General features: G+C 41.3%; 1 protein-coding gene and 1 long non-coding RNA gene across 11 annotated transcripts in view; one reads left to right on the plus strand and one right to left on the minus strand.

Moving 5' to 3' along the window:
* MAPKAP1 (MAPK associated protein 1) overlaps nucleotides 1-20,895 on the plus strand; it is a 252,740-nt gene that overhangs the window by 224,224 nt on the left and 7,621 nt on the right. The window lies entirely within an intron of this gene.
* Nucleotides 10,159-13,479, minus strand: LOC111097497. 2 transcript variants are annotated; one of them, XR_005364984.1, is made up of 2 exons: nucleotides 12,097-13,479; nucleotides 10,159-10,409 (listed from the first exon to the last, which is right to left on the minus strand). It is a non-coding gene; the product is annotated as an uncharacterized LOC111097497 (long non-coding RNA). The 2 variants fall into 2 exon arrangements; XR_005364985.1 differs by having other exon boundaries at nucleotides 10,159-10,405; nucleotides 12,097-13,081.

Raw genomic sequence — 20,895 nt, forward strand, 5'->3', positions numbered from 1 at the left:
TTTTCCTTGGGTCTATTTAATCCATTACCAGAAATTTCTTTTAATCAAACAGGATTGTATTATGGTGCCCAGAGCCTGACATGAGCCCCCATCCTGTTAGGTCTTGATGGCAGCAGAGAACCTCATAGCACGGTTTCTGACCTTAGGAGCCCCACTCTGGGGGCTGGGGACCTAGGGGCAGGTTCCTGATGCACCAGAGCCCTCATGCTCTCCCTTCTTCTTCCCATTTGGGGCACTTGAGCAGTCAGACCTGGACCTGCCTTCCTTCTTTGCCAGATAGAGGGAAGCTAGGAGATTTCCTGTGGCAGCCGAGGACTAGATTTAGATATCCATCAAGCCGGAAGTGTCAACACCCTCCAGATTATTGGCAGCTGCATGACCTACCAGCTCGTAATTAAACTCCTTCTTGGTCCTGCAGAAGAGATCGCTGCTGGGTTGGCACTCCTCTGCTTAAATTATCAAAGTAGATACAGTCTGGTTATATATTTTTGGCATATTATATTTTTGCAGTTAAGTAATTGAGTGTAGCATTTAGATTCATTATTTTTAAGCCTTCAGTCCCATCAATAGGCAGAAAGGACGAGATCACACTGAAATTCCTTCATGGAAGAAAAAAGTTTAAACTGTACAAGAATTTGTTAGTTGCCTGGAAAAGGCTGCAAGAGAGTAGTTGTCAGAGTCTGGTATATATCAGCATTGCCTGTGGACCCTATTTATTTTTTATTTTAATTTTTTTAAAGGTTTTATTTTATTTTTTTCATGAGAGACACAGAGAGAGGCAGAGACATAGGCAGAAGAGGCAGGCTCCCTGCAGGGAGCCCAGTGTGGGACTGAATCCCAGGAACCCCACCTACCCACCCCCATCACGACCTGAGCCAAAGGCCAGATGGTCAACCACTGAGCCACCCAGCGCCCCCTGTGGAGCCTATTTAAAATGCAGTTCTCCAGGGCCCATCCCCAGTGGGGTTTTTTGGTGGGGGAGAGGGGGTATTTATTTTATTATAGAGCAAGTAGGGAGAGGGACAGAGGGAAAAAATCTTCAAGCAGACTCCCTGCTGAGCAGGGATCCTGACACAGGTCTCAATCTCACAACCCTGAGATCATGACCTGAGCCAGAACCAAGAGTCAGATGCTTAACTGACTGGGCCACCCACACACCCCTCCCCAGTGGGTTCTGATTCATTAACTTGGAGGATGATACGAGCTTCTAATTTTTGTTAATCCCCTTTATTCCAGTGCCCACTGAATTGGGAACCAATGTTGTAAGGAGTGACATACTCAAAAGAAACAGTAAGAAATGTAAAGGCCAGCAAGTGTTTATAATATGGTTCAAGTTTTTGAGATAATACTAAGCAGGGACATAGGAGCAGAGAGCCCCCTGAAGGGGTCCTATGGACAGGGCACCTGCCACATTGCCTCATTTCTGGGTGGGTATTTGTTTTATCAAATCCAGCTGTGCTAGGCTACATAATCTCCTCCTTTCAACCCATTGGTCTCCAGCTTGACAAAAAGGGAGAACCTAGTGACAGGGGAAAGGAGGCAGACCATGCCCACCCACTCTCACTTCCTGCCATTGTTGTCATCCTAGTGAGGGGATTCTGCAAGATGGCAGCCAGAAGGGGCTGGTGAGAAAATTGTTTACTGCTCTGGGGCACTTGCCTCCACCTCTAGATAAACATCTTCTTCCTAATTCCTCCCACTCCAGCTTATCAGCCAATAAAGATGTCATTGTTCTGGCATCTTTCTTCCCAAGAATTCAGGATGCTTTGAAAAGTAACATTTTGAAATTCTCCATGTCTCTGAGAAATGAAAGGCAGTTGCTTACATGTTCATAGATGGATAAGCTGGAGTAGAAAGGTTAGGGAAAGAACTAGAAAAAGGATTCAGATTTCCTTTACACTCATACCAAGACACTCACATGCCAAAGAAGTCTGTGTGTGATTCAGGCACTGAAAGTGAAGGGTGTAACACACCCTAAGAGGGAAGGAAGAAAAGATGCGCAGCCACCACCTCCCAGTTGCCTCTTGCCATCAGGCAGTCAGGAAGTAAATATTACACATGTCTGAGAGAGGTGCCAAGTTCCAAGCTGTGGGGATACAGAGCAGACGTGGGGTCCACCATTTCAATATTGACAATCCAGGAAGAGAGTCTTTTGTCTTATTTTCAACCTACTGGATGGTTTGTCTTATTTTCAACCTACTCACATGCAAGTCTTTCTTTTTTTTTTTTTAATTTTTATTTATTTATGATAGTCACAGAGAGAGAGAGAGAGAGAGGCAGAGACATAGGCAGAGGGAGAAGCAGGCTCCATGTACCGGGAGCCCGACGTGGGATTCGATCCCGGGTCTCCAGGATCGCACCCTGGGCCAAAGGCAGGCGCCAAACCGCTGCGCCACCCAGGGATCCCTTTTTTTTTTTTTTTAATTTTTATTTATTTATGATAGTCACAGAGAGAGAGAGAGCACATGCAAGTCTTAAAGAGGTTTCCTTCTCTCTCACTGTGGTTCCAGAGATCTAGAAGTTGTGAGTTCCCTGAACAAAGAGGTGCACTGCCCCAGTCAGACATTTCCTAAGTTCCTGTGCCCCTATCACAGTGCTTTCCAAACCATGTTCCTCAGAGCTCTAGGTCCTTGGGGGACCTCAGGGGCTGGGGGCAGGGAAAGGGGCAGGCTTGGTTATGACACCTCCCCTTCAGTCAGCAGAGTGCTACTTCTTTCTGTTTGGGGATTCTGCAGTCAACCAATAAAAGGGATTTTGCTGCTTTAAAAAAGGTTTGAAAGCTACAGGCTCACAGGACAGAAGCCAGACTCCTCACCATAGGAGTCTTTACAGACATTGACTACTCCAGGCTCATAGCCCATAATTTCCCATCCTAAACTTGGACTATGGTCACTGTGGATTATTTGCACACAAACACACCTTGAATTCTGTGCTGCTGCTCTTACCACTGCCTGGAGTACACCTCCCCACTGACCCTCCCTCTAACTGACAGGCACCTCCAGTTCCTCATGTCTGGCTCATCCTTTTTTCAAGGTCCAGCTCCAGTGTCAGGCTCTCTCCATAACTTTGTCCCAAAGAGTTTGCACAGCAAACTCGGATACAGCACCTCTCACACTGTGCTGTTTATTGACTTGAAGTCTGTCCCTCCCCCCCAATCTCCATGCTGAACTAATTGATCCAGGAACTAGTTTCTCTATCCTCATCCATAGCACCACAGTGCCTGCAGAATTGTCCTCAATGGATGTTTGCTGTCTTCAAATTGAATTTAATGAGGCCAGGATTGAGAAACCAAAAGTTTCTCAGCATAATTTATGTTGTAAAGAGCCCAAACAAAGATACATTAACTGAATCGGCTTGATGCTGTGTTTGTTTTTTTTTTTTTTATGATTTCCAGTATCTTCATCAAATTAATTCAGTGACTTAATCTAAAAAGTTTATCTTCAAGACCATCATCAGACCACAGAATTAATCTGTGGGGCGGTGACAGCGGCGGCAGCAGCTGCTGCTGCTGCTGCTTCTTCTTCTTCTTCTTCTTCTTCTTCTTCTTCTTCTTTTAAAGGATTAATGGTAACCCTTTTTATCTTTTGTGTCTGTTGAACCTTAGAAAAAAGTTATTTTAACAGCACTAAAGAAATGAAAGTCACTATATTTCATAAGTTTAGCCTGTGATTTTTATCAGCATAGTGATGTATGTTTGTAGCTGAGTTTACATCAAAAATTATTCTTGGGGCCTTCTTGAATGAATTATGGCAAAGAGAGAGAGTCTAGAAGTAGATAAGGTTTTGATTTCTGCAATATATTTCCTTTTTCATGTTTTTATCTCTCGTAACACAGTGTCTTGCCGAAGACTGGAACGTGTGACCAACTGGAATAATTTAGTTGTGAAAACAGCAAACGTGTTATTAAACAGCCTTCTTTACAAAAAGGCATTAAGTGTTGGAAGGATAATGAAGTTGTCCCAGTCTGTCTTGAGACGTGTTTGTCAGAATTTTGAACAGAAAAGAAATGGTTTCTAAAACCTTCAAATATGACCAGTTTGCAGTGTTTATTGAAAAAGCCTGTCAAACCATTAATTTGGTCGTCATAAGGAACACAGCTCAAGTTTAATTGACGCCATATCCAAAAAGTATGTGAATAGTGGACTTGGCAAAGGGACTGAGCAATAGAGCGCCTGCAGTGAGACACATAATTACACATAACCATGGATCAGAAAGATCCAGACTATGTAGCTGTGCTCCATAAATAGCAGTTCTATGGCTCTCTTTCCTTCCCCTAACTTCTCCCTCTTAGGCTGCATTCTCAGAGGGAAGATTTATTGCTCTGTCCCTGTGAGTGTTTAAGGACCTGGAACTTAATGACTAAATAGATACATGCTTTAGAAGAAATTTGTACATATAAATATGAACTCTTACCAGAATTAGTGGAGAAAATCTGTGTATCAGAAGCACTGAGAAATTAAGAATAAATTCTGCCTTTGTAGATTGGGGGGAAAACAAAACAAAAAGGCTATGCACTGCCATTACTATTCAAATCAGTGATTTCTCAGTCTGGTTTTGCCACTCCTTAGGATATCTTTTGCTATTTTGAAGGATGTCACCAACCTCTAAAAGATGAATTCATTTTAATTCATTTTAACTGAACAAATATGTATACAACACATTGGAGGGAAGAATGTTTCCATATCAGAGACTACCATGGCATCCTCCATCCTTACTCAGCTAAACCTGGGCTTTGGATGTGCTGGGCTCTCTTTTTAAGTGCTAGCCTCAAATTCCAACACTGAAACAAAAGCAAGGGACCTTTCTTTTAAACTAACACCCTTCAGAGACTCTCAGGCTGGATTTAAATAAAGTACCAGACTCAACCATGCCAGGTCTGGTTTTATCATAAGAAGGTTGTGCAGGTTTCGAGTCTTTAAAGGAAGCAGCCTATCATTAAGAAATCAGATTTAAACCTTAATAAAGTAGCTGTCGTCTTTATAGCTGAAAAGAGCTCTGTATCTCAATTAAGTATAGATAATAGAAAATCTTAAGGAAGCAACATAATAGAGGTAACCTGATTACATTCTCTTGCAATAGTATAATTTAAAGGAAATCTGATTCTGTTGATGCTGGTGGGGGATTGCTTGTTTGTTTTGTTTTGTTTTGTTCTTTGTCCAAAACAGTGTTTGGATATAGGATAGGAACTCTGGGATTATGAGTTAACCACAACTGCAGGAAACTGTCAGGCCCTGGTATGAACAGAACCTGCTAGATATTTGAGATGAGATTCAGTTAAGGTTATGAGTTAAATTAGTTGGGCTTATTGGTGACCTCCCGCTTAAATGAATCTTTCTTTTCATAAGTACTTGACAAGATCTGTAAAGTAGTGTATTTAATTTACTAATTAAATTAAAGCTACTGAATAATGATTTGTCCACATTGATTTAGCTTAAATAGAAAAGATCAGCATTGTTGTGATCTTCAGCAACCTTAATGGCCAAGCCAGTTAGACACAAAGGCCTCTTGTGTTTTATAGGTCAGAAGTACATAGGTAAGCCCAGGCTGTAATTGAATTGCCTACACTGCATGCTGCAGTTGCAGATTCCCTTTGCCTTCTCGTTCCATTGTTGCACTGGGGCTTAAGAGAATGTTAACGCGGTAATAGGCACAGGGCCTTCCCCATTATACGTCTTGCTATCGAGCGGTTCTGCATGACTAGTTAAAGAAGATGGCAAGAAGATTAATGAAAGCAAGGCTAATACAGAAGGGGGTACTTTTGCAAGACTTCTACCGAGGAGATATTAGAGCTGAACCAGAGCTTGGCTTTTTCTTTATCCTGTGACCTTTGAACCTGCCTTAGTGTTGAGAGCTGCCAGGGAAGTCGACATTTTGATTGATGTTGGTACACGAGTCAGTCTCTCCCATTGAATTCCACATCTGCACGAAAATAGCTTTTCCAGCAGAATTCATACTGGCCAGAAGTGATAGCCAAATTGATGGCTGAAATGCTTTTATGTAGTTTTCATTTAAACCTAAAGGTATTTGATGGTTTAATTCAGTATCCAGTTCTCATAGATTATAAGCATTCACTTATATATCCTTAATGGGATCATCAACTCATAGTGAAAGACCAGTATTAAGAGTGTTCAGAGGTTTGCAAAAGAGCTCCAAGCAGGCTTTATGGAGGAGTAAAAGCAGTCATCACACAAAACCTTCATCATCCTCCAAAAAGAAAAATCAGTCTGAGGGCCCAGGCAAACTGACTTTGAGGTTTTTGTGTATAAAGTAAAGTGTCCCACTATTTCTGGAAAGCTACAGAGGGGGAAGTCTGAAATCTTCTGTCTGGATCCCACCTCAGCTCCAACTCAGAGGCTCTCTTGATCTGAGTTCCCTGACCTTGTCCTCAGGACACTAGCATTCCATCTGAAAGGCATTGTTATGATCTGCTTGTAAGACAATCCCATGCATGTGTCCCCACTAATTGTATTGCCTTGCTTGTGGAACTGTGGGCCATTAGTGTATGTTTCTGTGTGTCTGTGTGTGTCTTTAAATGTGCCTTTGTTTGCATCCCCCACACCCTGTTCCCAATAAAAAAGAGTAGGGAGGGAGAGTGGCAGAAGAAGGACTCAGGTTTTGTTACTAAAATCGACTTGGGCACACCCCAATCCATATGTTGAATCCTCTGATCACCTGATTTCTCTTTTTTCTGTTGGACAGAGGTAGTAGTTGTAGCAGAGAGCACATGCACACACATACACACACACACATTGATGTGACAGGCATTCCAGTTCCTAAAGGAGGAGGTACCCAAGATAGATGTTCATGAGAATGAAAGAGAAATGAGGGCGACATTAGCCATCCTGGCTGACAGAGCCACAGCCCCTGGGTGAGTGGGTGGATGGCCATGGCCATACCACATACTGTAGGCCCCAGTAAGTAAGGCATTTGCATTTATACTCAAGTAGACCTGTAGCCAGGAAGACCACAGCCCATCCTTAGGCTCTAATGATTCCCAGGAGGTCCAGGTACTCCAGACATCAGGTGGAAAGCTATGTAGTGCTTTTATTCTCTGACAAGGACTTATTTCATAAATTCCAGATCAAATACGGTAAGTACTGCTAGATTACAGAACACAATGGACTCTAACATATTAAATGCCCCAGTTATTGAATTGCCTTTTCATAAGGGTACTCTGGAGCACAATCAGGAGCAGGCAGTGCCTCATCCTTTTAACAGATATGTTTCCTAGCCCTATTAAAAGGGGTCTTCATCTATCCTGTCAAAGGGAGTCTGCTGGGGTTTTTTAGTTTAATTACACTATCCAATTAAAACTCCTTGCTGCATTTGGATGCGCCTCTCCTTGGGCCTGAGTGGATATGACATTTACAAGGCTCGCCTTTCAAGCAGACAATAGTGTGATTGATGAGGTGCATGTTCAGTGGAGGAGGCGAGTGCCTGTGGAAGTGCTGCTTAGTGCATTTTGATTTATTTATCATTTCCTTCCAAAACAAGGGAGCTGCCGGGGAGATGGGTTTGGGCAACCAGGGAGACCACCTCAGTTTTTCCAAGTGTGTGGGAGGGAAAGACCTGGAGTGTGCCACAGAATAAAAGTGGGGAAAAAAATCTCTAAGCTCAGGGCCAATGGGCATCATCTACTGCCAGGCTGCATTCTTAGGTTCTCTGACCCAGTTTGGTTTCCAGTAACCTCACACTGTGATCTGCTGTTAAATAGGCTATCACTGTATTTCAGGGAGCAGTTCTCTGGGGCTGGATAACATTGGCTAGACCCCTGAGAACTCAGCCAGGAGGGAACCCACCCAGCATGTGTGCCATTGATCTAGTCATTATTAACTGGCACTTGATGTTTGCAGTAGGTATGCCTATTTATGTTCCCAGATGCATCCTTTAGAAATCCAGCAGTTTCTGTCCAGGGGCTACAGTCAGTGCTCGATGACCCTCAAACTTTGCCTGGGCACCATAAGCATTTAAAAGTTGCTTCTAGAATTTGGAATTCGCCAAGAGCAAGTGTGGCTGTTCAACAAAGAGATATGGCAGTACGGTGGAGAACTTCTCAAGGTTGTAGTGGAAAGGCAAACCCAACATCTTGTTCTTAACCTACTATTGCTGTTTGCCCTCAGCATATGATAGATGAGACCAGCGTGCTTGTCTCTGTAGTTCATGGAAAAGACAATATGTGGTTTCAGGAAGGTCAACACTCTATGAATTTAGGAGGCAGGAGACTCTCTTCTGAGTCCCAGACAGATGATAAGAACAACACAACTCCCATATTCATTTTCACATACTACAGTTGCTCATAGGAGTTGTTGGGAAGCATGTTTGCTTACTACATAACATGTAAGAATGTCTGTGTTTCTGAGGAAAATTGTCTGCTCCCAAGATTTTCAGTGGGTTTTCATTCTGTATAATCCTTCCTCATTTTTCCCTAGGATTTATTAATGAGCAAAGAATATGTTTGTGTCAATTTGAATACTTGTTAGAGTAGAAAACATTTTGGGGTATCAACTTTTTTCCTCCTGGAAAAACCTTTTATTTTTTTTTTCATTAAAGTTTTCGCTTAATTATTGGCTTGTGCATTATGAACCCATAATAACAAAACAGATATAATAGGAAATGCATACATTTATGTTTTCCTAGGTTTTTATTACCATTTTTTCAAATTTTTTCTTTCTTGATTTTAACATCAGAAGAGATCCTGATTGAAAAGAAGGTAAGGGCAGAAACTGTTCCTTACTGAAAAATTGTGTGAAAGATTTCTCAGCTAGATAAATGATAGGAAAAATCTGTTTCCCTTGCCTCCTGCCAAGCTCCAAATTGTGTTTTCATAATAAATAAATGGGGTGCTTAGATTTTAAGTTCTCACAGACATGGAAAAAGTAAGCCATTGTTTCATTAAAATCAAAGTGTGTATTGCTTACAAGATTCCCATAGGCAGCTTCCAGGACAGGCTAACTGCTACCAGATTAGCCCTTCTATCATAAATGACTGGAAAACCATACAAAATATAAGAAAGTGTTCTCAGACACTAGAAAACAAGCAGTGCAGGACTGTGAGCGCTGAGAGAAGGGAAACAAATGAGGCGAAACTTACTATCACTTCAGGTTTCTTCAGCGTTTCCCAAGGAGAGTATAGACGTCTCCTCAAACTCAGAGACAGAAATCAGAATTGGAGGAGGCTGAAATTTATAATAAATGAAGTGTGGAGAAGAGGGAGCTACACTGAGAAGAAGCTCCAGAAAAAGGCTCTCAAATCTTCTGTTGTATACCAAACTATGCATGCCTATAGTGGGACCTCACAAGTTGGGTCAAAGCACAACTACTAGGGCACTATAATGTGGAGTTCTGGCCAACCAGACGGGAGTTTCCAGGGCATGTAGCCGTGACTCCACAAAGGCCATATCTTAGTAAGATTAAACTAGCCCTAGACTAATAACTGCTCTAAATCCTTGCCTAATAAAGCTTTTTTTTTTTAACTTTTTATTTTAATTCCAGTTGGTTAACATACAGTGTTATATTAGTTTCAGGTGTACAATATAGTGATTACACAATAAAGCCTTAAAAGGAGTCCTAAAAAGGGGTTCTTGGGTGGCTCAGTCAGTTAGGCATCTGCCTTCAGCTCAGGTCTTGATCTCAGGGTCCTATGATTGAGCTCCATGTCCAGCACCCTGCTCGGCAGAGAATCTGCTTCTCCCTCCCCTTCGGACCCTCCCCATTGCTCATGCTCTCACTCACTCTCTCTTTCAAATGAATAAATAAAAATATCTTTTTTTTTTTTTAAAGAGTCTTAAGAGATCAATATGGTCCACAAGTAAATTAACTGGCTGTTAGAATAAAGCCCAATATTCTCTAAAGGATGATGACAGAATGCAGACAACCCACAATGTAATGTTTATAGTGTCCAGCATTCAATAAGAAATTAACAGATATGCAAAGAAGCAGGAAAATGCATCCTATAACTAGGATAAAAATCAATCAATAGAAATAGCCAGAAATGGCAAGGATCACAGAATTGGCAGATAAGTACTTTAAAACAGCTATTATAAATGTGTTTAAAGATTTAAAGGAAAGGAAAACAACTAAAAAAAGAGAAATGGAAACTACTAAAAAAAAGAACCACATGGAAATTCTAGAGCTGAGAAATACAATACCTGAATCAACACTTATGTGACCAGAGTCATTTATTAATTCTCAGGAATCCAGCACAGCTTAGCTGGGTCCTCTTGCTGAGGGTCTCTCCTGAGGTTGCAGTCAAGCTGTCAGCCATGGCCACAATCCTCTCAAGGTTCAGTTGGGGTAGGATCTGCTTCCAAGCTCACTGAGTAGTTGCCAGTAGAGTTCATTTCTTTGTGAACATCTTGAGTTCCTTGCCACACAGTCCTCTCCATAGATGAGCTCACAAGATGGCAGCTGGCTTCAACAAAATAACCAAGAGTAAGAGTCATAGCAAGGAAAAAGTCACAGTCATTTACAACCAACCCTTAGAAGTGGCTTAGAAATATACTTGTGCTGAATTTTATTTATCAGAAGTAAGTCACTAGGGTCATCTGGGTGGCTCAGTCAGTTAAGTATCTATCTTCAGCTTGGGTCATGATACTGGTGGCCTGGGATCAAGCTTCACGTCGGGCATCCTGCTCAGTAGGGAGTCTACTTCTCCCTCTCTCTTTGCCCCCCCCCATTGCCTGTGCTCGCTCTCGCTCTCTCTCTCTCTCTCTCTCTCTCTCAAATAAATAAAATTAAAAAAAAAAAAAAGGTAAGTCACTAGGTCTAGCCCACATGCAAGATAAGGAGATGACACAGGATATGGAAAGCAGGAGACAGAATCATTGGGGGCCACTTCTGAATCTGCCTACCACAATCTGTAAACTTCAAGACAGGACAATGAAACTATTGAGACTGAAGCACAGAGGCAAAAAATTGATGAGAAGAACAGACTATGGGATAATACCAAGTGTTCTAACATACGGGTAACTAAAGTCCCAGGAATGGAGGAGAAAACTATTCCAGATTTGATTTAAAATACTAATCCACCAATTTTGGAAGGCCAATGAAGGCCAAACAAGGTAAATATGAAGAAAACTGCATCAAGGCACATCATAAGCAAATTGCTAAAAAACCAGTGATAACTAGAAAAATCTTAAGAATAGCCAGAAAGGGGTGCCTGTGTGGTTCAGTCGGTTAAGCATCTGACTCTTAATTTTGACTCAAGTCATGATCTCAGGATTGTGGAACCGAGCCCCACATCTGGCTCCATGCTCTGTGAGGAGTCTACTTGAGATTCCCTCTCTATCCCTCTACCCCTCCCCCGGTTCATGCTCGCTGTCTCTGTCTCTCTCAAATAAATCTTAAAAAAAAAAAGAAACACCAAGATGAGAATGATTGCTGACTTCTCATCAGAAATAATGCAATCCAGAAGACAATGGAGTGACGTCTCTTAAAGTGCTAAAAGAAAATCTGTCAATCTAGAATTCTATATTCCATGAAAATGTCCTTCAGAAACGAAGGTGAAATAAAGACATTTTCAGATACTCAAAAGATGAAAGAATGTGTTACCATTAAGCCTTCGCTACAAGAAAGGTTAAAGTCTGGAGGGGGAAAATGCCAGATAGAAACCCAGATCTCTACAAGGAGCATTCAAAATGTCATTATTAGCAACTGCACAGAATGAACCCAGAAAGGGTAAATAAGCAAGAGAGGCCTCTTTAAACAGGAATTAGCGAACTATGTCCCAAAGGTAAATCCAGCCTACCACCTATGAACTAAGAGTAGTTTTTACTGGTGAACATTTGCAATTGATTTAATGATAGGGAACACTAACTTTGGATTTCATTTAAACAAAGTTATGCACCATCTCGAAAAAATTCTATCCTTCTCTTTTGTAGACCTGTACTATACCCCCCCCCCAAATTCATTTGATCATTATATTTCAAATTTTGGCAATAAGAAATTTGGAAGTTTTTTTCATAAAATTTCATAATTATGAAATGTACTTAATTTTGCTCTTGGCCTGCAAAGCCTAATATATTTACTATCTTGACCTTTTCAGGAAAAGTTTGCTTGTCTTAGAGGAAGTAAAAAGACAAAGGGAACCTACCACGTACCTGTCAGTGTCCTGCATGTTTTACACGCACTGTTTAGTTTTTACAACAGCCTGTGAGGTTTTATATGCATTAAATATAGAATTCTAGAATTGTTGATTTTATCCTAGCAACAATGTTGTGAGGCTGAGGTTATTCCTATTTTATAATAATGAGGAAACTGGGACTCAGAAGTTGCATGACTTGTCCAGAGTTGAATCACGTAGGGAATTACGGCCACTGATGCCTGTGTAGTCAAAAATCTATAGCTTTTGACTCTCCCAAAACTTAACTAATAGCCTATAGTTGACCAGAAGCCTTACTATTAACATAAACAGTGGATCAACACATTTTGTATGTCATATGTATTATATACTGTATTCTACAACAAATAAGCTAGAAGAAAAGAAAATGTTAAAGTCATAAGGATTACTTATTAAAATACATTTTGAATACTGTACTGTATTTGTTGATACCATAAATTTATATACCTACTGAAAAAATTCTAGTAATGAGTGAACCCACAGAGTTTAAACCCTTATTATTCAATGGTCAACTCTATAAACGGTAATAAATAGAGGTTTATATTCTTTCTGCCACCAACATGAAGCCAAGGCACTTCTGTGCTGTTTTGATGTGAGAGCATCCCTAGCCCCAACTCAGACTCTGTAAAGTCTTCTTTTTTTAACAAATTTCAACTATGCTTGATTATCTGGGTTTTCATCCTAAAGGATATTAAATGTGGAAAATAGAAGGAGAGAAAGAATGACAATAAGGACAGTGGGAAGTGAAAACTTAAAAGAGTTGACCAAAACTGAAACAAAACAAAAACTATTAAAAAGCAATCTAAGAATTCAGTAAGCAGAGTAGTATGGCAGCATGGAACTATTTTGTGGCAAGATGTAGAACCTTCTGCAACCCTGAGGAAATCCTAATACTCCATACCTATAAAGATGAACATAACACAGTAATTTTATTTTCCTTATACTCTAATATAGGAGGAAATTTTGTAATAAGAAATTTTAATGCTTAAAATTGAAAAAGGCTTTTTTTGCACAAAGCTCACCCTAGCTGTCTGCTCTAAGGATTCTGGATAAATGGAGTTTCATGTGTTGTAATTTAGCCTCCCAGGTGTATGTGGACTTTTTATCAAACTTTTTATCACAAACTGTGGAAGAATATCCAGATATAAAACTTGTTTCTTGCCTCTAAAAGCTAAAGGGTAAAACCCAACCAGTACTTGATTACTGAAATGCCATATGGTATTTTGTTAGAACAACTTGCACATGAATCAAAGAATCAAAAGACTCCATAAACCATTGTTCTTAATTCATTACACATAAGCATTTCTGCTGCATGTGGGAGTAGAGTATTTGTCTCAAGGAAAAAGCAGTCATATAGTTTGAGTTGCTGAACTAGCCATTTATTTTACAGAACACCACTTTTACTTGAAAGAACTTGACAAACCATGGTTATTCAAATTTGAGTATTTAGCAGACATTTTCTTGAAAATGAAGGAGGGAAGCCCTTCACTTAAAAAAAAAAAAAGTGATAATATTTGATGCCAATGATGAAATTCAAGATTTCGGGTGACAGAGTTTTGGAAAACTTGTATCTGTCACTGGCTTGGTTTCTCAAAACTTAAAGACTTTTCTGATGAGACCAGTGGTGATTTTAATGAGTGCAATTTTTTTGGTGATACTTTTGTATAATGAAATGTGTCCACATTTGGAAGACCTACATAACTCCATGAACCAGTATTTTCCAGACTACTGCAGGCTGTTACAGACTCATTCAAGAGTATAAGATTCATTCAAAGTGCCAGACCAAAAACAAATCAAAAACAAACAAATCAAAAACAGTGCCAGACAGACCAGTAGTATAATAGAATACAGGTTTATTAATGTGGTTTTAGATTCCACATTGCAACTACTCTTTTAAGAAACTACCATGTATCAAATTGGGCATAGTATCAAAGAAGAATATTTGCAAAGAAGAATATTAAAATATGCTTCAGGCAGCCCCGATGGCTCAGCAGTTTAGTGCTGCATTCAGCCCAGGGCATGATCTCGGGATCCCGGGATCGAGTCCCACGTCGGGCTCCCTGCATGGAGCCTGCTTCTCCCTCTGCCTGTGTTTCTGCCTATCTCTCTCTCTGTCTCTCTCATGAATGAATAAATAAAATCTTAAAAAAATATAATAAGCTTCAGCCAAAACAGTTTGTCACAACAGACAAAATGCGGAAGCAGATAGGATAATCCAGCTGCTTTCTGTTAATATTAAAGAGATTTCAAAAATATAAAATAATTCATTAAACTTTTTTTTTTTTTTTTTTGCTTGGGGGAAGTACTAGGGTTTTCCATTTTAAAAAATACATTGTTTATATAAACTTGTAATGAGTTTATTGTTATTTTTAATGAATTAAATATTTTTTAAATTTCTCAGTTTTAATTTCTAATGCAATAAATGTTGATGTAATTCACACAAACAGAAGCTTTTTTGGGCTCCTCAGTAATGTTCATAATGTAAAGGGATTCTGAGACCGAAGTTTGAGAACTACTTAAAGAATCATCTTAAGAAGTTTGGACTTTATTGTGAGGACAAGAGGAAAAGAAGCCACACAGTGTTCTAGGGGAGTGATGTGGCAAGATATGTGTTACAAAAGGATGACTCCTGTGGGTAGAGGTTTAGATCTAAACAAGTATGATCGAAAGTAGGAAAACCGAAGCACGGCAGGCCCGGCATCAGGGCCACGCACTCCTCCCGCTTCATCCCCCTCAAGTAGCTGGTCGGCCAATAAAGGCACCAACTCCCGGAAAAAAAAAAAAAAAAAAAAAGGAAAGAAAGTAGGAAAACCAGAGAGGAGGCAATAGATGATCAGGACCTGGGTGAGGGCTATGGCCACAGGATGGAAGGGGACAGAAGATGAATATGTGAGAACTATGTAGGAGACCAGATGCCTGGAACAGCTTTTGATTTAAAGGGAAATGTTGACATTGATTCTAGACATGCTGCACTCTAGGCATGTGGAGAGGACAGCTGTGAAACTCCGGAGAAAAGTCTAGGTCAGATTTCTACTTCAGGATCATCAACACAAGTAGTAATTAAAACCTAAGGGGCAAACCTGAAAGAGGAGAAATGCAGAGTTAGAAGGAACAAGGGTCAAGCATAGGACAGTGGGAAAACGATCGTTTAAGGGACAGATGAAGGAAAGGATCACAAAAGTGTGAGAAGCAGATTGGCTGGAGAAATCTACTGAAGAATCAGATAACTGTGCCTTGATGGAAATCCAGGGAAAAGAAGAGTTTGGGGAGAAGTATCAAGTACAGCTGAGAAGCCTAAAACCTAAAAACTAAAAGCTGAGAAGTATCTACTGGATCTCTCAACATAAAGGTCGCAGTGACCTTAGCCAAGAATGTTTTCAATAAATGAGGAAAGAGGGGAATCACATTGCCCTGGGAGTTTTTATAATCAGAGAGCTTTAATTATGTTTATAGGAAAGAGCCAAAGAGAGATTTGAAAGATGCAGGCAGAAAATAAGTAGGTCAGATTCGGCCCTGCTCTAAAGGTCAAGGAGGTCATTACGGTTCCCCAGGCCTCTGCCACAGTAGGAGTGCTGGGGAAGTGATGCCAGCCTTTACCAGTTGAATTACATTGACCTGAAGCTCCTGGAGGCAGCTCAGAACTGCTGTTTACAGTGGGGACTGAATCCAGAGGGGGTTTGCAGCCTCAAAACCAGGTAATTTCAGCCCATCCTTCCCTCCAGGGTCTATAGAAAGGTACAGCCTTACCTAAAAGAACATGTGTTCCCATTTGTTTCCCCCAAGAATCCCAATAAGAGCTTTCCACTTCCTTCTAGCCAGAGGAACCAGAAGAGATCACACCCTAGAAACCCAGTTTTAAAGCTGAGTATCCATGTTGCAGCAGCTGTTACAATTTATAAATGTCTGTTTTCCTTCTTTGGGTCTGCAGTGTCAGGGAAAATGAATTTTGGCTAAGATGCACTGATTTGCAAGGAGACCTTTTGGAATTACAAAGACAGCGAAGGGTTGGGAGCCCACTCCATAGAGTTTGAATGCTATTCTGCCACTTACGCTCCGGAACAATACAAATACAAATCACAAATGCCCTAAAGTCCATTTCCTCCAAAATAACCCAATTCAAAAGTGGGCTAAGGACTCGAATAGACCTTTCTCCAAAGAAGATAGACAAATGGCCAATAAGCACATGAAAAGATGTTCAACATCCTTAGTCATTAGGGAAATCAAAACCACCCTGAGATACTGCTTCATACCCACGAGGATGGCTGTTATGAAAGAAAAAAGAAAAGAATAAATATGACAATGGGGAGAAATTAGAATCCTCACGAGTGTGGCCAGTGCACAAAACGGTTTGGTTCAGAAAGTTAAACAGTTACCATATGATCTTTGTAGAGGCCCCTAAGAACTGAAAGCAGAGGCTCAAATAGATACTTACACAACGATGTTTATAGCACCACTCTTCCCAACAGCCAAAAGGTAGAAACAACTCAAATGTCCATTCCCAGGTAATGGATAAATAAAATGTAGTAGATACAGAAACTGGAATATTATTCAGCCTTGAATGAAATTCTAATAACATGGTACCCAACATGGATGAACCTTGAAAACCATGCCAAATGAAATAAGCCAGACATAAAGGGACAAATGCTGTATGATTCCACTGATACTTGTCACCTAGAATCGGCAAGCTTGTAGACAACAATAACCAGAATATATGTTACTAGCAGCTGGGAGATGGGAGAAAAGGACATTGCTGTTTACTGAGGACAGAGTTATCTATTAGGGATGATGAAAAACTTATGGAAATGGATAGTGGTGGTGGTTGTAAAACATTGTAAATGTACTTAATACAATTTTACACGTAAAAGTGCCTGAATAGTCCATTTGACCACATTTTTTAATGTGTTTCCTTCTCAATAAAATTAGAATTCTCCTCTTAAAAATGTTTTAAAAGGCATCCATGCCTGATATAAAGGAATTGAGAAATAATCCAAATCCTCAAAGATACTTTCCATAGTTTTATTGATAATACTGGCAATTTTACAAATATTTTACATGCTTGTGAAAGAGAGCATGAACTTCGGCACACATCCACTTTGCAAAAGAATGCTGCCGTTGAAAAACATGATGGTTGAGGGCAGCCCCAGTGGCGCAGCGGTTTAGCGCTGCCTGCAGCCTGTGATCCTGGAGACCCAGGATCGAGTCCCATGTCAGGCTCCCTGCATGGAGCCTACTTCTTTCTGTCTCTCTCTCTCTGAATAAATAAATTAAAAATCTTTTTAAAAGAAAAAAAAAAGGAAAGGAAAACATGATAGTTGAGACTATGTCCAACATGGAAAGAGCTATGGTTAAAAAAAAAAAAAAAAAAGGCCCAAATTTTGGTATACCATCAGATTATGGCTATGTGAAAACAGATGTGTGAGAATGACTAGAAAAGAGATTATGGATATCACTCTGCCAGGTATTGGCATTATGGAGGTAGTGTGGAGGTTTTTCCTCTCACTCTTAAGTTTCTAGGAACTTTTAAATATATTTTATACTTTAATGGAAAAGGAGAAAATGAAACATTTTTGGCTTCCCTGACAAGTGGTGACACCTGGTCATTTTAGACAAAGGTGAGCTGCAGGCTCCATTTGAAAGATGCAGCTCGACCAGTCATTGCCAACCACAGTCAATGCTGACAGGTTATGTTAGAAGGAGGCTCCTTTCAAACTGTAACCTCCGTTCCGTGTTCTGTGTGCGGAGGCAACCTGGAAGCACTCCTAGCAGGCAAAGAGGAGCTGCTGTCCCTCTTTGCTTAAGCTGGCCAATCGTATGACATCAGCTTTTTCGTAATGATCTCTGGTCGTTCCCCCCGAATGACCAGAGGGACCTATTTTTTCAGCACAGCCTCTTATTTAAGTTAAAATTCATAACACAGAAGGGAAATTAGAGCACAAGAGTTCAAGTGACTCCCCTTCTGACATTTGTGTTGCTAATTAGTTTCTGTTCAGTATTACATTCCATCTTCTCTGTTTTACTTTGAAACTACATAATGTAAATACATTTTTACATATCCAGGAGCAAATGTATAGTTTCAGTATCTGCCCTGAGCATGTGACCAGTGCTTAGATGCCTATTTTATGCCCCACTCTACTGCATTTTATTCCTACAACTCTAAAACCAAATCTACTTAAAGGCAGCCCAATTAAAAAACAAAATCTTAAAAGTAACAGGGATTTTCTGTTCAAATATCTGTTCCATCACAGTTGTAAGAATGTTTACCACCATCCACTGAGCCTTGCTCTATCTGGGTGCTACGTGAGACTCCTGGGGGCAGATCTGGGGGCCTTCAGAAATAGTGTCTTGTCCAGGTCCTGCTGCTAAAACACAGTGAAGCTAAAAGTTCACCCTCAGCCTGAGTCCAGAGCTTACACTTTACCCCTCTGCATCCCAGGCCCTTGTCATGCTTTAGTCTCCAAACAAAATTTAACAACCCAAGCAAAATAATTCGGACTGATTAGAATATTAGATTTTGCATTTCCCTTTCAATCATACTGATACACAATTTTTTCGCAGCTGACAATTTTACAAAGACACTTTGCACCTATGGCTTCCCCCTCTGATGAAAACTGATGTTCTTTAAATTTTCAAGGATAACCTGCCCAGCTCAGATTCCCTCTGGCATCCCAGGACAGATGCCTTGGGAGGCTGCAGCTAAGGAGCCTCCTCTTCCCCCCCTTACCTGAGGTGAGCCTGGAGGTGTCTAAGGCTGAGAACGTGTTTGATAACAGACTTTCCTTATTCTGTTTTTATCCTGTTCAATCGGTGTTGAAATGCCAGTGGTTCCTTCTTAGCTACTTCCTCAGGTGGAAATTTACCATGTAGCATGTATGACCCCTGTTTATTGATAGATTTGTTCCCAGCAAGAGGTCAACTAACTTATTACAGCTTAATATATAGGTTTTGGACCAGATGAAACTACACCAGTGTGAATCCTGCTTACTAGCTGTTATTCTGTTGTAAAAAAAAAAAAAAAAAAATTCCCCAAGTCCTGCTACTGTTACCTCCTCTATGGTTCTCAAGCCAGTTCCTTCTCAGCATCCTTTTTGCCTCTGGCCAGCTCACACCCGCCCACATACGCTCCTACCTGAGCGGCTGTGGCAGCAGATCTCCCTGCCTCCTCACCCTGGGAATCTAGAAGGAACACCCAAAAGCACAGGTTGACCATTTACTTTCCTGCCTAGCTTTACAGCCCCCAGCAACTCCCTCAGCTGGTGAGTCTGGCATCCCCCACCTGCCCACTGCATGTGGCTTTATCTGCTCCGATCTCCCCAGACACCTGCTGCCTCTTGCTCCTGTACGTTTGTCCTGACTCTGTTGCATTCTTCCCCACCCCTACCTTTACCCAGCTGACTTCCCATCCTCCTTTAAGACTGCTCCAATGTCAGCTCCTCCAAGAAACTGTCCCTGACGGGGCTGTCCACCTCCACCTGGGGTCTCCACAGCAGCAACGTGCACTTAGTTAGCATCCTCGTGGCACTCACGGTTCTTGACTCTATTCATTCCTCCGGCCCTTGCACAAAACTCTGCTGCTGGCGGGGCCTGAACTGAGGAAAACTGCTATTCTGGCCACCAGGCTAAACAGATCCCTGGAATGAGAGAAGAGTCCTCACAGCAAAAATTCTGTTGGATTGAGTTGACCCCATGTCCCATGGCTCCTGTAGGGGTGGAAGCTGTGGTGGCTGAGTTTAACCTGAGCTTATGCACTAGAGCTATCCCTCGAAATTTCCCCCACAGAGGAAGAAAGGGCTGTGTGCTGTCGCCATCTCACCACACCTTATCCCAGTTATTAACATCTATGGCTCTGTAATAATCACAAAAGGGCTGATTCGCTAAAATGAAAATCCAAGTACTCCAGATAAGATTCTCAGTGTTCTCCTCTCTCTGACATGAATGCTCTCCCTGGAAAGGACAAATAAATCAGAGGTTTCAGAGAGATGGTGAGTGGCGAACTTTTCTTCATTCCTCTCAGTTTAACTCTTCTTTGCGGCTCTAGAGTGAACACCAGAGACAGGCAAGGAAATAGGCGCAGCAAAATACAGATGTTAGTGTGTTTGTGTTCACCTGGCCCAAATATGCAGCCTTCCAGGAGACTTGACTTGGGATGTTCTCTTGTTTGTTTTTCATGTGACTGTGGTGCGGATGAGCTGCAGGCCACCGCTCTATAAGCCCACAGTATGTCCCACAGGCAGTGTGATCCTAGGAGGACAGCGTCAGGGTATCCAGAGGCTCCCAGACCAGTGCAGACTGCAGATCACATATGCCACATATAGACTTGGCTCTACCTAAAGAGTACAGAAAAGGTTTTTAGTAACACCTCAGTTGTTTGGGCAAAACATGATCTAGCATCTTGAGGTTTGGTGTGGTTTTTGTCAGTGACAAGTGGGAGCAGGTGGTGTAGACAGTTTATGAGATCCCTTATCAGAGCGGTCAGTGAACCCTGAAGCTGCAGGTCTACGGGCCTCCCTCAGACCTTCTGGTCCTTTCTAGCCCCAGGCCCCAGTGTCTGTGTCTGTTATGGCCAGGTGTCAGTAAGGCCTCCTGGAGGGCGGGTCTCTTTGTCCTTCCCAGCCCTGTGACCTTCATGGATGTCTGCTTGGTCACAGCATGGCCAACACATAGCTGCATTGTTCTTTGACACAGTGATATCACCAGCAAGACTCTACTCTTCCAAAATGGGTCCTGTGAAAATCAAGGAACACACGCATACAGATATATCTGTTTATGTGAGATTCCCTTT

This window comes from Canis lupus, chromosome 9 (genome assembly GCF_011100685.1).
Source record: "Canis lupus familiaris isolate Mischka breed German Shepherd chromosome 9, alternate assembly UU_Cfam_GSD_1.0, whole genome shotgun sequence".
Taxonomy (NCBI): Eukaryota; Metazoa; Chordata; class Mammalia; order Carnivora; family Canidae; genus Canis; species Canis lupus.